Genomic DNA, 19,090 nt, shown 5'->3' on the forward strand with positions numbered 1-19,090 from the left:
CTGTCTGTAATAGTCCCCTGGTAGTAATAGGTCCACACAATCTAACACAACACCCACATCAACCTGTCTGTAATAGTCCCCCTGGTAGTAATAGGTCCACACAACACCCACATCAACCTGTCTGTAATAGTCCCATGGTAGTAATAGGTCCACACAACACCCACATCAACCTGTCTGTAATAGTCCCCCTGGTAGTAATAGGTCCACACAATCTAACACAACACCCACATCAACCTGTCTGTGTTAGTCCCCCTGGTAGTAATAGGTCCACACAATCTAACACAACACCCACATCAACCTGTCTGTAATAGTCCCCCGGTAGTAATAGGTCCACACAATCTAACACAACACCCACATCAACCTGTCTGTAATAGTCCCCCGGTAGTAATAGGTCCACACAATCTAACACAACACCCACATCAACCTGTCTGTAATAGTCCCCCGGTAGTAATAGGTCCACACAATCTAACACAACACCCACATCAACCTGTCTGTAATAGTCCCCCGGTAGTAATAGGTCCACACAACACCCACACCAACCTGTCTGTAATAGTCCCCCGGTAGTTAAATAGGTCCACACAATCTAACACAACACCCACATCAACCTGTCTGTAATAGTCCCCCTGGTAGTAATAGGTCCACACAATCTAACACAACACCTACATCAACCTGTCTGTAATAGTCCCCTGGTAGTAATAGGTCCACACAACACCCACACCAACCTGTCTGTAATAGTCCCCCTGGTAGTAATAGGTCCACACAACACCCACATCAACCTGTCTGTAATAGTCCCCCTGGTAGTAATAGGTCCACACAACACCCACATCAACCTGTCTGTAATAGTCCCCTGGTAGTAATAGGTCCACACACACTAACACAACACCCACATCAACCTGTCTGTAATAGTCCCCCGGTAGTAATAGGTCCACACAACACCCACATCAACCTGTCTGTAATAGTCCCCCGGTAGTAATAGGTCCACACAACACCCACATCAACCTGTCTGTAATAGTCCCCCTGGTAGTAATAGGTCCACACAATCTAACACAACACCCACATCAACCTGTCTGTAATAGTCCCCCGGTAGTAATAGGTCCACACAACACCCACATCAACCTGTCTGTAATAGTCCCCCTGGTAGTAATAGGTCCACACAATCTAACACAACACCCACATCAACCTGTCTGTAATAGTCCCCCGGTAGTAATAGGTCCACACAACACCCACATCAACCTGTCTGTAATAGTCCCCCTGGTAGTTAAAATAGGTCCACACAACACCCTCATCAACCTGCCTGTAATAGTCCCCCTGGTAGTAATAGGTCCACACAACACCCACATCAACCTGTCTGTAATAGTCCCCCGGTAGTAATAGGTCCACACACACTAACACAACACCCACATCAACCTGTCTGTAATAGTCCCCCGGTAGTAATAGGTCCACACAATCTAACACAACACCCACATCAACCTGTCTGTAATAGTCCCCCCCGGTAGTAATAGGTCCACACAACACCCACATCAACCTGTCTGTAATAGTCCCCCTGGTAGTAATAGGTCCACACAACTCCCACATCAACCTGTCTGTAATAGTCCCCGTTGGTAGTAATAGGTCCACACAATCTAACACAACACCCACATCAACCTGTCTGTAATAGTCCCCTTGGTAGTAATAGGTCCACACAATCTAACACAACACCCACATCAACCTGTCTGTAATAGTCCCCCTGGTAGTAATAGGTCCACACAATCTAACACAACACCCACATCAACCTGTCTGTAATAGTCCCCCGGTAGTAATAGGTCCACACAACACCCACATCAACCTGTCTGTAATAGTCCCCCTGGTAGTAATAGGTCCACACAACACCCACATCAACCTGTCTGTAATAGTCCCCCCGGTAGTAATAGGTCCACACAATCTAACACAACACCCACATCAACCTGTCTGTAATAGTCCCCCCGGTAGTAATAGGTCCACACAACACCCACATCAACCTGTCTGTAATAGTCCCCCTGGTAGTAATAGGTCCACACAACACCCACATCAACCTGTCTGTAATAGTCCCCCGGTAGTAATAGGTCCACACAACACCCACATCAACCTGTCTGTAATAGTCCCCCCGGTAGTAATAGGTCCACACAACACCCACATCAACCTGTCTGTAATAGTCCCCTTGGTAGTAATAGGTCCACACAACACCCACATCAACCTGTCTGTAATAGTCCCCTTGGTAGTAATAGGTCCACACAACACCCACATCAACCTGTCTGTAATAGTCCCCCGGTAGTAATAGGTCCACACAACACCCACATCAACCTGTCTGTAATAGTCCCCTTGGTAGTAATAGGTCCACACACACTAACACAACACCCACATCAACCTGTCTGTAATAGTCCCCCCCGGTAGTAATAGGTCCACACAACACCCACATCAACCTGTCTGTAATAGTCCCCTGGTAGTAATAGGTCCACACAACACCCACATCAACCTGTCTGTAATAGTCCCCCTGGTAGTAATAGGTCCACACAACACCCACATCAACCTGTCTGTAATAGTCCCCTGGTAGTAATAGGTCCACACAACACCCACATCAACCTGTCTGTAATAGTCCCCCTGGTAGTAATAGGTCCACACAACACCTACATCAACCTGTCTGTAATAGTCCCCCTGGTAGTAATAGGTCCACACAACACCCACATCAACCTGTCTGTAATAGTCCCCCGGTAGTAATAGGTCCACACAATCTAACACAACACCCACATCAACCTGTCTGTAATAGTCCCCTTGGTAGTAATAGGTCCACACACACTAACACAACTCCCACATCAACCTGTCTGTAATAGTCCCCTTGGTAGTAATAGGTCCACACACACTAACACAACACCCACATCAACCTGTCTGTAATAGTCCCCCGGTAGTAATAGGTCCACACACACTAACACAACTCCCACATCAACCTGTCTGTAATAGTCCCCTTGGTAGTAATAGGTCCACACAACACCCACATCAACCTGTCTGTAATAGTCCCCCTGGTAGTAATAGGTCCACACAACACCCACATCAACCTGTCTGTAATAGTCCCCTGGTAGTATAATAGGTCCACACAACACCTACATCAACCTGTCTGTAATAGTCCCCCTGGTAGTAATAGGTCCACACAACACCCACATCAACCTGTCTGTAATAGTCCCCCGGTAGTAATAGGTCCACACAATCTAACACAACACCCACATCAACCTGTCTGTAATAGTCCCCTTGGTAGTAATAGGTCCACACACACTAACACAACTCCCACATCAACCTGTCTGTAATAGTCCCCTTGGTAGTAATAGGTCCACACACACTAACACAACACCCACATCAACCTGTCTGTAATAGTCCCCTTGGTAGTAATAGGTCCACACACACTAACACAACACCTACATCAACCTGTCTGTAATAGTCCCCCCGGTAGTAATAGGTCCACACAACACCCACATCAACCTGTCTGTAATAGTCCCCTTGGTAGTAATAGGTCCACACAACACCCACATCAACCTGTCTGTAATAGTCCCCTTGGTAGTAATAGGTCCACACAACACCCACATCAACCTGTCTGTAATAGTCCCCCGGTAGTAATAGGTCCACACAACACCCACATCAACCTGTCTGTAATAGTCCCCTTGGTAGTAATAGGTCCACACACACTAACACAACACCCACATCAACCTGTCTGTAATAGTCCCCCCCGGTAGTAATAGGTCCACACAACACCCACATCAACCTGTCTGTAATAGTCCCCTGGTAGTAATAGGTCCACACAACACCCACATCAACCTGTCTGTAATAGTCCCCCTGGTAGTAATAGGTCCACACAACACCCACATCAACCTGTCTGTAATAGTCCCCCGGTAGTAATAGGTCCACACAACACCCACATCAACCTGTCTGTAATAGTCCCCCTGGTAGTAATAGGTCCACACAACACCTACATCAACCTGTCTGTAATAGTCCCCCTGGTAGTAATAGGTCCACACAACACCCACATCAACCTGTCTGTAATAGTCCCCCAGTAGTAATAGGTCCACACAATCTAACACAACACCCACATCAACCTGTCTGTAATAGTCCCCTTGGTAGTAATAGGTCCACACACACTAACACAACTCCCACATCAACCTGTCTGTAATAGTCCCCTTGGTAGTAATAGGTCCACACACACTAACACAACACCCACATCAACCTATCTGTAATAGTCCCCCGGTAGTAATAGGTCCACACACACTAACACAACTCCCACATCAACCTGTCTGTAATAGTCCCCTTGGTAGTAATAGGTCCACACAACACCCACATCAACCTGTCTGTAATAGTCCCCCGGTAGTAATAGGTCCACACAATCTAACACAACACCCACATCAACCTGTCTGTAATAGTCCCCTTGGTAGTAATAGGTCCACACACACTAACACAACTCCCACAACAACCTGTCTGTAATAGTCCCCTTGGTAGTAATAGGTCCACACACACTAACACAACACCCACATCAACCTGTCTGTAATAGTCCCCCGGTAGTAATAGGTCCACACACACTAACACAACTCCCACATCAACCTGTCTGTAATAGTCCCCTTGGTAGTAATAGGTCCACACACACTCACACAACACCCACATCAAGAAGACCGAGTATCTTTTTAACTGCAGTGACTTGGTGCCACCTTTCCTCCTGTTATGTGTAAATGAGGTACCTTTATCTGGCATCTGGTACATAATAAAGGGATTTAATATTAAAAACATAGTATATTTGATATTCATGTAAAAAATATATGTCCAGTTCTCCTACTCAAAACTAAGTTGAAATTAATTTTAAAAATATCACATTTTGTTTTTGTTTTCAGTGTCATAATCATAATTTAGGGGATATTGACCGTTACTTTCTACACAATTCAATGATTCAACTTACAATAATGCCTAACCGATTTTCAACATACTAAAAAATTACTTTTTTTGGTACATTATTCAGTGTAAAATAAAGTTTTTCATTACACATGTTATATCTCAGCACAGTAGTAACAGTTATTTTGTATCATACTATAAAATGTACCTTTTTTTACCAAACATTTCATGAATACATTTGGAAATAGCTTTTAAGGACTGACACTGGGCTTTAGAGTATCATATATGAATTAGTACATGTATTTAATCTACACTACATGTTTGAGTGATGACAAATCTGAAATATCATATTACATTTTTACAATAGATTCATATGGATACAAAACTTTAAAACAGAGAATTCTATATCTTGACTTTGTTATAACTGAAGCTACAAATATGATCCAACTACAAATCAAACTTGGTTGCTGCATGCATAACACATTTTTAAGAAAATGAACTAATTGAATGCAACTAATGCAACTTGTTAATGTTGATAGTGGATACAGATGTAAAAGCAACACTTCAGTCTCTCTACCGTTCCTTTGTTGTAGTGAGAAAGTCTCAAGTGATTTTAATACTTCTTATGAAAAGGAGGCCTTACCATAATCTTCATAAGCCGTACACAAGTTATAGATATAATTATGATGTATACAAATTCTAGGTAAACTTGTGATGTATACAAATTCTAGGTATAATTGTGATGTATACAAGTTATAGGTATAATTGTGATGTAGACAAACTATATGTTTACTTGTGATGTACACAAGTTATAGATACAATTGTGATGTACACAAACTATAGGTACACTTGTGATGTACAAAAGTTATAGGTATAATTGTGATGTATACAGGTTATAGATATAATTGTTATGTACACAGGTTATAGGTATAATTGTCATGTATACAAATTCTAGGTGTAATTGTGATGTACACAAGTTATAGATATATGATGTACACAAATTATAGGTATATGATGTACACAGGTTATAGGTAAATAATGTACACAAGTTCTAGGTACAATGTATAATTGTGATGTACACAAGTTGTATATATATATGTATAATTGTGACTTACACAATTAAGGTATAATTGTGAATTTGATTATATAGTAGGCTCCAATTGACCACAGTGGATTGTACCACAGATGTAGAGCTATATCCTTACCCTGTTCATGTAACACTACAAGCTGTCACTATATTTATATAATATCAACTTAGCCTTCTTTTGTTTGCAGACTTCAGAAATGATGATTGGACATCAGACCACTGAGGCGAAAAATTGAGCTAAACAGCTGTAAACATACTGTTATACATTCAAAACATTCTGCAATATAACCTTCAGCTATTCCAAGTGCAGTGACTTTTACAAGTTTAACATTACAAATTTATTGTGATTACTGCAATAATTGCTACAAACAACAGTATTTCATTGTATTTGACTATGTAGTATAACAATACACTTTCCTGTACTGCATTCTCTATCTAATGTCCCAATTTCCGATAATTAAGATTACCTCCCTTGACATAACAGACATAACATTCCTTTCTTTGTGCTGTTACATGAAACTTGACAGTCACCAAAAAATCAATAAGTTTACCACTAAAAATAGATTATACAGTATACAGAGCAGGCTACAAAAATGGGCCCATGTTTGGCTAGACCTGAAGCAGCTCAAAAGCTACTAAGAACATATTCTCATTGACGATTATTTAATAATCTTTCGGTTGATCAGTTCCTCAGTAGCATTTGACTGTCTTCACATGTACACGCAGCTGTTGAATGACATCACTGCTATATAGTGCGGTGAAATAATTCTGGTGGGTTTCTCTTACAAAGTAGTTATTTACACACGGAAAGCTTTCATATTTATCATCAAAATTGCATGCTAGCATGCGCTTTCCGTAAATATAAAGGAAATAATTGGTATGAAATATGCAACCGATCTGAATTAGTTCGTATACATATAGCCATGAAATCTTAGGCCATTTCTTTTTTGAGGAAAATCATAAAATATTCAAAGCTCGCCTAACTCTGCTGAGCTTTCCTTGGTGGCGTTCTATAGCGAGTTGTACAGTCGGCCTACATTACCAGCTTCGACAGAAAGGCGTACAACATCACACATCCAACAGGCTGAAAGGATCACTCCTTTCTCTGTGAGAGCTTGAGACAAGCTGAATGTACAAAAAGGTGCACTATTAGAAATGAATTATGCATGAACTTTAATTCCTCAAATCAATGTGCATGGTTATTCTAAGGGACAAATACAGGGCTTATTGTCATCTCATTCTGATCCCACATCAGTCAGTATACTCATGGCTCTGGCATACAAAGCGAGACTCAAACCCTCCATTTCAAATCATCAGATCCACAGTGTATGATGAGCAAGAAAAACTCTGATGAATTAATCTATTCTTCTGTAATAGTACAGGTTGTATCCAAAGTAAAATATACATGTAGAAATTGCAATACAATCTATCTTTTGGAAATGAAAATGATCTTTTAGAGCAAATTATGACACACCAGACCAAAAATTAAAAGGTACCTCATTGCTGTTGTACAATAGTATACAAAATTTCCTTTGAACTTCAATGTGGCGAAAGTACTTTTCTATTTCCAAAGAATTATACTTCAATGTGAGCTTAACCTTCAGCATACAGCCTCAATGTGACCTTGAACTCAATGCGTTGACCATGACCTTATAAGGACAAGCAACTCAGACGAACAACTGTTCAGGTAGAAATTAATGTATGCTACACTGACTTTTTCTGAGAAAAAAAAGGTCATGAGGGGAATAAAAGTTTGGGGCAAATACATATTATATCACCTAAAGTCACAGATCACATTGTTAGTTAATTTTTGTTAACATGGTACAGTTTTATAGCTTCGGCCAAGATTATAAGCACCTCTTGAATTCACCATTTATACATGGATATATATGCATCACATTTCTTATCTCAACCCTAAGCTCCAGTGTGCTAATAAAACAGAATCTGATGGATCCAATTTCTTCGAAGTTATATTTTCATTTGTACACTGCATCAAATTGTTTTCATAATTCTTCACAAACAAAAATATAAAAACTTCACTGTACTGATTAAAGACCGAACTGGGAAGGTGCTTTACCTCAGACTAGAATGACAAGATAATTACAGTGGTCTGTTCATTGTAGGTTACAGACTGTAATGATGGCCTCAATAACATGTGACCATGCAGTGTCCAGAACCAGCCACTCTCCTCCTGGTCAGCTTCACTGATCCTGTGTACCGCCCCAAACAGCATGCTAACCAGACTTTCCAGAGTTCCACCCTGTCTAGTATTACTGGGTCCTCCTGCTGTGAGGGCTATACAGAACAAGTACCCATTACTGCCCTGTTTGGGGACATGTTGGCCAGGTTTATATATGTCCAAATATGTTGAGCACTACACTAGAAAATTTTCTCTGTAAACAATTCAAGGACACAGACTCATTTAAATACCCAATCCAGATCAGAATTGGGTAGTAATGCCTCATCTTTTAACTGAAATTTGACATGGTACATAAACATGGATGCTTTTTACATGTTTGATGAAGCACCATCGCAGGATCAATACTTATGACACAACATACCTTTGAATTGTTCTTTGTTAACCCTCGATAGGATGTAGGTTATTATATCACTTTAAAATGTATATATTTCTGTATATCTACACACATTAATTATTGATATAGATTAGATGTATTTTCCAGGGATTTTGTTCGATAAGTAATTGATCCTATTTCTGCCAACCCCTTCCCAAATTTATATAATATAGCAGCTGTCATAGGAAGCAGAGAATCAAGATACCGTATTTGACCTAATAAGGGCGCCCCTACCTTTTTTTCAAGGAAATAAATCTTTGACTGAGTGTCAAAATGGTGTTCAAACGTAATAATTCATGTGAAATATTTTGCTACTTTATGTGTTCAATTTTCTTCAGCAAATTAAGTAACTGGAACACATGTTTTCACCACATTTTGTGTATTCCTACAGGCTACAGATGACATGTCAGTGCAAAGAGCACACAAAACTAAACACACATACAAATAATAACTTACCATCTTTATTTGAAGATAAAGTAAAGACTTCATTCTTGTTGATAAATAACTTTTGTTCAGAACAGAAAGCTAGTAAAAGACATTGTAAATCAATTATTAGGTCAAAGAAAACGATGTCTGATATGATCTGGGAAATCACCTGTTTCTATAAATAGAACACAAAAGAGTTCCATTTGAACATAAATGGTGGAACACACGTTCTCTGGTCTAAAGATCAGCTGGCATGATTTACAAGTTTACATGAGTACTCAAGTGATGTTTAAGCTTAATATATGATAATGAATAGATATCTTCATCTGGAATATTTTTATGACTGAATATTTTACCGTTTCCACAACCTTGGGTATTCTGCTATAAGGTATAGTCTGTTTCATAAAACTTCAGAATAACTAATCTTAATAAGGGCGCCCCCACTGTCAATTACCCGCGCCCTGCGCCCTTATTAGGTCAAATACGGTACATGTATATTTCTAAAGTCTGGAGAGCAGACTCAAAATACATGTATCTCTCTTGACAGGAAAGCCGACAATCTCTCAGAGTCCACATGGTATCAAATACAACTAAGGCCTGGAGTATTCTGGTTATTTATGTATTTTCCAGGCCTGGTCACATCAGTTTTATTTGCCTTATCCACACCTATGATATAGGTGATGGTAATTAACACCTGAGCTATCTCTGGACATACAGTCTTGTGAGTGACACTTCCAAGTCATCACATCATTATTTAGTGATCTGTCCCAGCCATAAAACCTCAATGATGTTGTACTTACAGTTGACCAGGGACAATCAATATGTTTTAGTGTTGTTGTACTTACAGTTGTCCAGGGACTATCAATATGGTTTAGTGTTGTACTAACAGTTGTCCAGGGACTATCAATATGTTTTAGTGTTGTACTACAGTTGTCCAGGGACTATCAATATGTTTTAGTGTTGTACTACAGTTGTCCAGGGACTATCAATATGTTTTAGTGTTGTACTTACAGTTGTCCAGGGACTATCAATATGTTTTAGTGTTGTGCTTACAGTTGTCCAGGGACTATCAATATGTTTTAGTGTTGTTGTACTACAGTTGTCCAGGGACTATCAATATGTTTAAGTGTTGTAGTTACAGTAGTACAAGATTAGGACGATCAATATGTTTAACCCTTTGCCACATGTAAGCGCCTCTGGACGCCTTTACCCCTTGCCACATGTAAGCGCTTCCTGACGCCTTTGCATTATCTCCATGTAAGCGCTTCTCGACGCCTCTACGTTATCTCAATGTAAGCGCCTTTCGACGCCATGCCGGTTCGGTAAACTTAGACATGGAAAATCCCGTGATTGAGAGCGACACCTATCTGGAAATCCCTGATACTATTTTAAGAAGATATCAATGCATCGACCAATCAGATTTGTACACGTCATTCATACGAAAGTTTTTGAATAAATTAACCTAGAAAGTGTGAGTCATGAGTGTAGAAAAGTGTGACAACAACGAGGCGTGATGGCGGCTGTGGCTACAATTTTGCGCGACGTTTTTGACGACGATGATGATAATTTAGAGTTCGATGGCTTTGGACCTGAATACATTGAGTCAGATATTGACCTTAACGATGTTCTAAATGAACTGTCAACAGATAACGAGTCCGAAAATGAGGACGAACGGCGACTAGTTGTACTGCCGCCATTAGGTAATGTTGACCGAGATTTTTCGCCGATCACAGTAAATGATTTTGTTAGGGAAACGGGGCCAGTACTTCCAGAAACTTTTGATGTTGATACTGCAAGTCCCATTGATTATTTCTACCTTTTCTTCAATGAGAATCAGTTTTCCACCATAGCTCGACACACTATAATAACTACGCTCGCTGGCATTTGAAAAACGAAGGTAGATTTGACCCAAAATGGTCGGATACACATTCCTTCGTCGCGACATCGGATATAAAATATTCTAGGCTTAAGCCTGAACTGTTGAAATACTCTTGTGAAAACTTTGCAAATTCAGTTTGTTTCATTTGGGAGTTAATGTTGAATCATTTCATGTACAGGAATTCAATGAATTATAAATTACATTGTCAAAATATTTTGAAATTTTTCTGTTCTGTTTGTATACAGCTGATTTCGTGGTTATGTGTTGTTGGTTTTATAAAGAAAATAACACAGAATTAAAATTTAAGAAATTCTGAACATAATTGTAACTTACTAAAAATGTCTAAAACAACTATTTCACTTTCAAAATTAGGTTTAGAAAAATTAATCAAAACAAAGCTTAATTTCTCAAAAACTGCCATTGAGATGGTGTATGTATATTTCAGTCAGCGCAATAATGTTGCATTGCAACAATGTATCTTTGCACTATTGGCACAGAGTGCTGAAGTGTTATAACCTGCATGTGGCAAAGGGTTAAGTGTTGCTGTGCTTAAAGATTTAATTTAACTTGAACAAAATAATTCAATGGAATTAGTTTTGATATTGTTAATTTCAAAAGTTGAATAAATCATATGGGAATAAAAACTTGCATTTCACTACCTCGACAATTACAAGATATTGTATCACTACCTTGACAATTAAAAGATATTGTATCACTACCTCGACAATTACAAGATATTGTATCACTACCTTGACAATTACAAGATATTGTATCACTACCTCGACAATTACAAGATATTGTATCACTACCTTGACAATTAAAAGATATTGTATCCCACGTATCTCAATAGGAAATGACAGTTGCACTTTGTTTTGTCTTATAGGTGGACACTAGCATGCATCAGTGATATGAAACATCAGTTTAATGGTTTTGATAATGAAAATTCATCTTATTACCCTGAAGTCTTTCGTTCAGTGACCTTTGGTAAATCATGTGATAATCTGAAATGCTCTCCTGTCTGAAAACCCCACAAAAAAATGAAAAGCTTTATTGATATAATCTATTAATATCCTTTAATCTTAGAAGTCTATAATGATTACATTAAGTAATAAATATACCTAGCGTCCCCCTGATAGACAGTTCATGATCTGTTGTTTACAATTATAAAAGTGTTGTTGATTTACTTTGAATAAATTCAGAGACACAATACGGAGTAAGCTTCATCACATAAAGTCTTAGTAAAAATATGCTTTAAATTCCTTAACTTACAATGTAGACACAATGTAACGTCTACATTGTATAGTATAAGTTGGACAACAAACACAGCTAACAGTCTTTTAAACACATCTATTTTGTATCTAAAACAGAATTAAAGTCCACTCACTGGTTAGTTCAGGAGGACTTGGTGCAACTAGCCCATGGGGATCAGTTTTAATAGCAATATAGAGCAAGAAACAACTTGTGAATATGTCAGTGTATAAATAAATATATATACACACTCAATACTATCCAGCTAGCTGTGGTATTGCTGGAAAGGGTAACGGGAAATAGACACTTGCTAAGTTGGATGTTAGGGTAACGGGAAATAGACACTTGCTAAGTTGGATGTTAGGGTAACGGGAAATAGACACTTGCTAAGTTGGATGTTAGGGTAACGGGGAAATAGACACTTGCTAAGTTGGATGTTAGGGTAACGGGAAATAGACACTTGCTAAGTTGGATGTTAGGGTAACGGGAAATAGACACTTGCTAAGTTGGATGTTAGGGTAACGGGGAAATAGACACTTGCTAAGTTGGATGTTAGGGTAGCGGGAAATAGACACTTGCTAAGTTGGATGTTAGGGTAACGGGAAATAGACACTTGCTAAGTTGGATGTTAGGGTAACGGGGAAATAGACACTTGCTAAGTTGGATGTTAGGGTAACGGGGAAATAGACACTTGCTAAGTTGGATGTTAGGGTAACGGGAAATAGACACTTGCTAAGTTGGATATTAGGGTAACGGGAAATAGACACTTGCTAAGTTGGATATTATGGGTAACGGGAAATAGACACTTGCTAAGTTGGATGTTAGGGTAACGGGGAAATAGACACTTGCTAAGTTGGATGTTAGGGTAACGGGAAATAGACACTTGCTAAGTTGGATGTTAGGGTAACGGGAAATAGACACTTGCTAAGTTGGATATTATGGGTAACGGGAAATAGACACTTGCTAAGTTGGATGTTAGGGTAACGGGAAATAGACACTTGCTAAGTTGGATGTTAGGGTAACGGGAAATAGACACTTGCTAAGTTGGATGTTAGGGTAACGGGAAATAGACACTTGGTAAGTTGGATGTTAGGGTAACGGGAAATAGACACTTGCTAAGTTGGATGTTAGGGTAACGGGAAATAGACACTTGCTAAGTTGGATGTTAGGGTAACGGGAAATAGACACTTGCTAAGTTGGATGTTAGGGTAACGGGAAATAGACACTTGGTAAGTTGGATGTTAGGGTAACGGGAAATAGACACTTGCTAAGTTGCTGAACATCCATTTTGGGGCAGCAGTCAGAGACTCTAAAAGTTTACCACGATTTTAGACAAACAATAAAGCTTCTTAAATATTCAAAAGTTACAGATTTCTTTATTCCACCACGACACTTTCTGGTGATGTCGACAACACTTACGACACTACCACACCCAGACACTTTCTGGTGATGTCGACAACACTTACGACACTACCACACCCAGACACTTTCTGGTGATGTCGACAACACTTACGACACTACCACACCCAGACACTTTCTGGTGATGTCGACAACACTTACGACACTACCACACCCAGACACTTTCTGATGATGTCGACAACACTTACGACACTACCACACCCAGACACTTTCTGATGATGTAGACAACACTTACGACACTACCACACCCAGACACTTTCTGGTGATGTAGACAACACTTACGACACTACCACACCCAGACACTTTCTGGTGATGTCGACAACACTTACGGCACTACCACACCCAGACACTTTCTGGTGATGTCGACAACACTTACGACACTACCACACCCAGACACTTTCTGATGATGTAGACAACACTTACGACACTACCACACCCAGACACTTTCTGGTGATGTCGACAACACTTACGACACTACCACACCCAGACACTTTCTGATGATGTCGACAACACTTACGACACTACCACACCCAGACACTTTCTGGTGATGTCGACAACACTTATGACACTACCACACCCAGACACTTTCTGGTGATGTAGACAACACTTACGACACTACCACACCCAGACACTTTCTGGTGATGTAGACAACACTTACGACACTACCACACCCAGACACTTTCTGGTGATGTCGACAACACTTACGACACTACCACACCCAGACACTTTCTGGTGATGTCGACAACACTTACGACACTACCACACCCAGACACTTTCTGGTGATGTAGACAACACTTACGACACTACCACACCCAGACACTTTCTGGTGATGTCGACAACACTTACGACACTACCACACCCAGACACTTTCTGGTGATGTAGACAACACTTACGACACTACCACACCCAGACACTTTCTGGTGATGTCGACAACACTTACGACACTACCACACCCAGACACTTTCTGGTGATGTCGACAACACTTACGACACTACCACACCCAGACACTTTCTGGTGATGTAGACAACCTTGTAGACAATGCGACCCCTTGGGGATCAAAGTCACTGTTTATGCAAAATTATTCCCTTACCCAAAAGATGTTTCTGACCAAATTGGGTTCAAATCTATTAATAACTTCATGACTAGTAGCGATTTAAAGGAATTACCTCTTTTTCCTCTATCGGGACCTGCCCCTCTGGCCCCATTGGGGTCAGAGTCACCAAAATCTGTTCTTCTTTTTCCAAGGATGTTTCTGACTGAATTTGGATCAAATCCATTCATAACTTTATGACTAGTAGCGATTCAAAAGAATTACCTCTATTTCCCCTATCGGGCTCTCTAGATCTGTCCCCTTGGGGGTGAGAATCACCTTTTATGCAAAATCTGTTCCTCTTCCTCCCGGATGTTTCTGGCCAAATCTGGTTAAAATTCTTCAATTATTTAATGACTAGTAGCAATTTAAAGAAATTACCTCTATTTCCCCTAATAGGGCCCCACCCCTCTTGCCCCTTGGGGATCAGAATCGTCATTAATGCAAAATCTGTTCCCCTAATCCCTCAAGGATCTTTCTGACCAAATTTGGTTAAAATCCATTCAGTATTTTATGACTAGAGATTTGAAGCAAATGTTGACGGACGCATATATATGGCATATATTCGGTCCAGGTGAGCTAATAAAATGTTAAAATTCACACTTCGTAATTTTTACTCTAATACAATTTTATGTTCACATGCAATAAATATCTGAGATCAAAAGTGAATTAGTGTTATGACAGAGTAGTGTGCAATTTTATAAGGATGTAGTAAGCTCATGTTTTATTTCACTAGCCTAATATATTTACAGAAAATCATGAAATCTGTCATGAGTTCTGACATAACATCCTCTATCTGTGTTCAATTGGTTATCAGTTTATTTCAAACTTATAGAATTATACTGTAGCTAAAGTATGGTTTAAAGAAAACCCAAGAAGGCTGGATACATGATCACCACAAATCACCCAGCACAATTGTACAGTGACTAATGGGTTTCACAATACTCAGGAGTGGGTCAGAGTATCATAAATCCATACACATCATAACAAAACGTGACTCCTCCACCACAAGTACTCTGCTAGCAACTACATCCTGGACCCAAGAACATTACATTACACTAGTTAACATCAGACAGTATCAAATATTTGATCAAAACTGGGCTTTTTCTGTGGACTTTTTTGGGGCCGTTAATGGGCCCCATTCCCAATTGAAATTATTTCATACTTAAGCCAAATTCCCACAATTTGTTGTTTATTCCTGAAAAAAACTTTCCCAATACATGTACACAAATGTACATCAATTTTCTTCCCAAAATGAGACAAAAAGGCCCCTTCTCAAACCAGTAAGAAAAAAGCCCTGCAAAATATGCGTTAAATATTTTTTGTAATTTACAGAACATGGACCAGAACTATCATGGGTATACCATTAATTCATAACAACATTTGGGATTGATATAAAAATTATTGATAAAGCAAATCTTATGAGCTACTTGTTTCCTAAAATGTGACACCCTTTATTTTCAGATTATCATAGTCACATATGACAAAATTAGATTATTTAAATCAAAATATTTTCATCTTTATAAATGTGTAAGCATATATCCCAATCCATACAGATGAAAAGTTGATTGGAGCCTCCAAACTTTACGTTCACTGTATAAGATTTGAAATTGAAATCTGTTGTGATTTGCCAGCTAACAGTATATTATCAGGTCATCCTGTATGAGATATGAAAGTTCAGAGAAGCTGCAGGTGATAATACATCCAGGAAGTCCAATATGTTTTAAGGCACATCTAATCGTATCTAATTTTCCATAATGAAAAACAGGGAGATCATGTGATGTTAGCAAATATGTGGTCAAAATGCATAGTACACGATGTCAGCAATTATGTGTGCACTTTGCTTGTCATGTACATATACACACGTCAGATACATGTACACCCCAACTCGTCCATATGTAATATATTTATTACATGATTAAACCAATATTTTTAAGTACTTTTATCATATAATCAATTGTTTTGTTTAATGCTGGAATATTAAAATGTGCATGTGTGTTGGAATGGGGAAGACTTTCGATTTAATGTCGAAAGACAGCGGGGAAAAAAATCTGGGGATCTGATGTGGTGGAATAATGATGGTTATAAATAGTGATAGGTAAATCAAGTTGTTATACTTATAGGAATAGGTTAATCAGGTTATGTGATAACCATCGAAGGTTATAGGAATAGGTCAATCAGGTTGAGGGATTACGAAGGTTATAGGAATAGGTCAATCAGGTCGCGGGATTACGAAGGTTATAGGAATAGGTCAATCAGGTTCAGGGATTATGAAGGTTATAGGAATAGGTCAATCAGGTCGTGGGATTACGAAGGTTATAGGAATAGGTCAATCAGGTTCAGGGATTATGAAGGTTATAGGAATAGGTCAATCAGGTCGCTGGATTACGAAGGTTATAGGAATAGGTCAATCAGGTTGCGGGATTACGAAGGTTATAGGAATAGGTCAATCAGGTCGTGGGATTATGAAGGTTATAGGAATAGGTCAATCAGGTCGTGGGATAATGAAGGTTATAGGAATAGGTCAATCAGGTCGTGGGATTACGAAGGTTATAGGAATAGGTCAATCAGGTCGCTGGATTACGAAGGTTATAGGAATAGGTCAATCAGGTTGAGGGATTACGAAGGTTATAGGAATAGGTCAATCAGGTTGAGGGATTACGAAGGTTATAGGAATAGGTCAATCAGGTCGTGGGATAATGAAGGTTATAGGAATAGGTCAATCAGGTCGCTGGATTACGAAGGTTATAGGAATAGGTCAATCAGGTCGTGGGATTACGAAGGTTATAGGAATAGGTCAATCAGGTTGCGGGATTACGAAGGTTATAGGAATAGGTCAATCAGGTCGTGGGATTATGAAGGTTATAGGAATAGGTCAATCAGGTCGCGGGATTACGAAGGTTATAGGAATAGGTCAATCAGGTCGCGGGATTACGAAGGTTATAGGAATAGGTCAATCAGGTCGCTGGATTACGAAGGTTATAGGAATAGGTCAATCGGGTCGCGGGATTACGAAGGTTATAGGAATAGGTCAATCAGGTTGAGGGATTACGAAGGTTATAAGAATAGGTCAATCAGGTTGTTATAGGAATAGGTCAATCAGGTCGAGGGATTACGAAGGTTATAGGAATAGGTCAATCAGGTCGAGGGATTACGAAGGTTATAGGAATAGGTCAATCAGGTCGTGAGATTACGAAGATTAAATTAAGGAATAGGTAAATTAGTTGTGGTATTATCATAGGAATAGTTTTTTCAGAAGACCTTTTGGTGTGTTATGAATGAACCATAATCCATTATAACCATGCCTCATCATATCACATCCTGCCTTTCAGAAAAATTGCTGCCAAACAATGAAGTAATTTTAAGTGTTGCTATCATGAACAACGAAGTGGGAACGAACTGCAATCAAAGGTTTAACAAATAGAGGAAATTAGAGTCAATGACAGGTCATGAGACAGAGTTGATTAATTATGGCATGCACACAGTATTAATGTGTAAACTGTGTGACTGTAAGATATATCAGTTCATAGGTATATATAGTGACACAATGTTATATAAGTACACATAAACATCAAATAAGAAAATATGCACAGGAAATCAAGTGACTCATTCTGCTTACAGCTATACCTTAAATGGTCAGGCAACTAGCAATTTGTATCAACACAAGTCTATATTTTTTTCAGCTAGGTAATATAAATTCTAAAAAAAAAATGTAATATATAGTGTTCTTGATTAACTTATACATTAAAACGTATTTTGTATTATACTTTAACAGGAGGTAAATTTACAATCTAAAATAACAAGGCCTAGGTAGGTTGAAATTTAAACTGCACCAAGTAGATCTATAGTCTATACACTATAAAATACCATTTTTTTAATTATTCATCCACTGTCCCGCGTGTGTGCACCGTCTATATATATTAAGTACTTAAATTGACTATGATAATTAAGCTTGTATGTACATTTATTTTTAATGATCTACATATATGTACATTTAGTAGTTAATACTTGAATGAAATTTATGTTAAAAGAGAAGACACTGAGCAGATAGGTCCAGACAAATTATACCTGTATGTGTTTTGTGGGATTAAACACTTGTGTTAGGAATAACTATAAATTTCATGATCGACCATCACCATTTCTTAAAACAATTGATGATTGATTATTGATTGATCATGAAAAGAAAGGGAAATATCTATATAAACATTAATTAAGATGTTCTGGATATGTTTTATGATATATAACTATATCTTAAAATGTTGTTTTAATGCATTTTTATTTCTATTTACCAGTGATATTGGTCATTTGGTAATTGTTAATTAAAGCTGGCTGTAAATCTTAAAAAGTTCTGTTATAGTCAAACCATGATCTCTCACAAAAATTTGTGATTGATTAGTAATAGAGTTAAAATGACTAATTATTGGTTAAATCCATTAATCAGAACAACACTATTAAACAACATTTACTTTCCCTTCCTAACTTTGGTGATA

The 19,090-nt window shown here is 38.7% G+C and overlaps 1 protein-coding gene across 1 annotated transcript in view; it reads right to left on the reverse strand.

The window, feature by feature from the left end:
• The window catches only part of LOC117315406 (titin-like), a 71,021-nt gene that overhangs the window by 47,808 nt on the left and 4,123 nt on the right, over window positions 1–19,090 (reverse strand). The window lies entirely within an intron of this gene.

This window comes from Pecten maximus, chromosome 2 (genome assembly GCF_902652985.1).
Source record: "Pecten maximus chromosome 2, xPecMax1.1, whole genome shotgun sequence".
NCBI classification, from domain to species: domain Eukaryota; kingdom Metazoa; phylum Mollusca; class Bivalvia; order Pectinida; family Pectinidae; genus Pecten; species Pecten maximus.